Source organism: Arachis hypogaea, chromosome 11 (assembly GCF_003086295.3).
Source record: "Arachis hypogaea cultivar Tifrunner chromosome 11, arahy.Tifrunner.gnm2.J5K5, whole genome shotgun sequence".
In the NCBI taxonomy this organism is placed as follows: domain Eukaryota; kingdom Viridiplantae; phylum Streptophyta; class Magnoliopsida; order Fabales; family Fabaceae; genus Arachis; species Arachis hypogaea.
The window spans coordinates 91852550-91855412 of record NC_092046.1 but is presented as its reverse complement, the minus strand read 5'-3'; the positions used below and the strand labels follow the sequence as shown (position 1 = coordinate 91855412).

The 2863-nt window shown below is 42.9% G+C and overlaps 1 non-coding gene across 1 annotated transcript; it reads right to left on the bottom strand.

Annotated features, from left to right (window-relative positions):
* Positions 1-679: 679 nt before the first annotated feature.
* Positions 680-783, bottom strand: LOC112725890 (small nucleolar RNA R71). The gene has a single exon (XR_003164970.1). It is a non-coding gene; the product is annotated as a small nucleolar RNA R71 (small nucleolar RNA).
* Between the last annotated feature and the right edge of the window lie 2080 nt (positions 784-2863).

The window sequence follows — 2863 nt, the reverse complement described above, 5'->3', positions numbered from 1 at the left end:
CTAACTATTTGAATTAATCCCTCAACTGCTCTAACCATACTCTTCCATTAACCAAGAGTATTTCACTTGTTTGGTGCCTGGGCTGTGTTCTTGTACGACAGGTAGGAGATGAGAGACATCAACTCCTCCATATACCGAACCAGAGAGGACCCTTCATAGACTTAGAAGGGAAGCAAGAGGGAAGAGAGTACTGAGAGAAGAGGAATCTGAAGGAGAATCTGAGGACAATTTTGAGGAAGCTTTAGATCTCAACATGGATAGAGAAGTTCACAACCATGAGAGGGCTGATGGAAACAATGCCATTCCTGAGAGGAGGGTTCTTGGTTCATACATAAACCCAACCTCTAGGAATTGTGGTAGCAGCATTCAGAAACCACCCATTCAGGCCAACAATTTTGAACTCAAACCACAACTAATATCACTTGTGGAGGATCATTGTTCATTTGGTGGGAGTGCTAATGAAGATCCAAACCAACATCTCACAAAATTCCTGAGAATTTGCGACACTGTGAAGTCCAATGGAGTCCAGGAAGATACCTATAAACTGCTCTTGTTCCCATTTTCACTTAGGGACAAGGCAGCTAAGTGGCTGGAATCATTCCCAAAGGGGAGCCTAACAACCTGGGATGAGGTGGAAAGCAAGTTTCTGGCACGTTTCTACCCCCCACAAAAGGTCAATAGGCTTCGATCTGAGGTTCAGACTTTTAGACAACAAGATGGTGAAACTCTCTACGAGGCATGGGAGAGATTCAGGGATTTGACAAGGAAATGCCCACCAGACATGTTCCATGACTGGGTGCAATTGCATATTTTCTATGATGGACTTTCTTATGAATCAAGGAAGGCTGTAGACCATTCATCAGGAGGTTCATTGAACAGGAAAAAGACTGTGGAAGAAGCCATTGAAGTGATTGAGACAGTGGCTGAGAATGAGTACTACTATGCTTCAGAGAGACACAACACTAAGGGAGTCATGGAGCTGAACCATGTTGATACAATTTTAGCCCAAAACAAGGTGTTTGCCAAGCAACTAGCAGAGCTCACCAGGAAATTAGAAACAAAGCAAGTGGCTGCAATACACACACAAGATCAAGAGGAAGTAAGCACTGAAAGAGGTGATTGGGAAGAGGCCAATTATGTAGGAAATCAACAAAGGCAACCATATGATCCACATTCCAACACTTACAACCCAGGCTGGAAAAACCACCCAAACTTTGGGTGGGGAAACCAGCAAAACCAACATAACAAGTCCACATACCAAAACTCCAACCAAAGATCATACCAAGCCACACAAAACACTTACTCCCAACCATCATATCATGGCCAAAATAATCAACCTACCCAACCTAATCCGAACCAACAAATTCAAGATCAATTAAACAGGATAGAAGGAATGCTGGCAAACATGGGTCAGGACATAAGTGAGTTGAAAAGCTTTAGGGATGATGTGAGATCTACCTTAAGGAACCATGGTGAAAAACTCAAGAGGATGGAGTCTCAAGTAGGAGAGCTATCTCAACAGGCCCCCAAGTCAACTGCAGTGTTCCCTAGTGACACAGAAAAGAATCCTAAAGGGGAACAAAAGGGAGTGAGATGGGAAGAATGCAAGGCCATCACCATATTGAAGGAAGTCTCAGAAGAAGAAGGAATCAGACCCTCAGAACAGGAGCCAGAAATCTTGAAGGAAGGTGTGGAAGAAGCTAAGCAGGAAAGTGAAACTGAGCAAGCCAAGGAACTGCAAAAAGGCATGCTGGAAACATACCAACCAAAAGCACCATTTCCTCAGAGGTTAGGAGGAGGTGAAAAAGGGAAAACCTATTCAAGGTTTTTAGAGACATTTAAGTCTCTCCATATCAATATTCCCTTCCTTGAGATTCTCCAGCAGATGCCTACACATATCAAGTATTTAAAGGAATTGCTGAGCAAGAAAAGAGTTTTGAAGGGAGGACAAACTGTAATAATGAATAAAGAATGCAGTGCCCTCATCAAGAAGGACATAGTCTCTAAGAAAACAGACCCAGGAAGTTTTCATATCCCCTGCATCATAGGGGAAACAAAAATTGACAAAGGATTCTGTGATCTAGGAGCTAGCATAAATGTGATGCCTCTGACTCTTATGAAGAGGCTACAACTGAATGAGGTGAGATCCACTGATGTAATCATACAACTGGCTGACAAAACTCAGAAGCAAGCTGAAGGGGTAGTTGAGAATGTGCTGGTGAAAGTGGGAAATTATTTCTTCCCCGCAGACTTTGTCATTATGGACATGGAGGAAAGCTACCTACACCCTATCATTCTGGGAAGGCCATTTCTAGCCACTGCTAGAGCGCTCATAGATGTAGAACAAGGAGAGCTAATTTTGAGAATACATGATGAACAGCTCATTTTCAATGTTTTCAAACCTGCATCTGAGCCTGAACCAGAACCTGAAAAGCCTAAGGATGATAGTAGCCATCTGTGTTTGGAGGAAAGCAATCCAGCAGCTGAAACTCTGAAACAGTCCTTGGAAGGCAAACAAGAATTGCAAGAGTTAAAGCCACAAGAATCAATAGAAACAGATCAGAAGGATCCTCCTGGCATAAGGGTCAATGAAGAAATCCTCAAGAGAAAGGGAAGAATTGTAAAGAAATTGCCAAGAGGGTGGAGAAACAAGAAAATTCCCACTGAAGGTTTCTCTCCGGGAGATAAAGTGATATCAAGTCATTATCTGCCAATCCCACCTGGCCTCAAAACCATTCCTTCCTAGCTCCCTCAAGTGTTCACAATCAGGAAAGTTCTTTCTATGGAACATTTGGAAATCATGAAGGAATCAAATGGGGACGTTTTCATAGTGAGAGGAGAGGACATCAAGCACTACAATCCA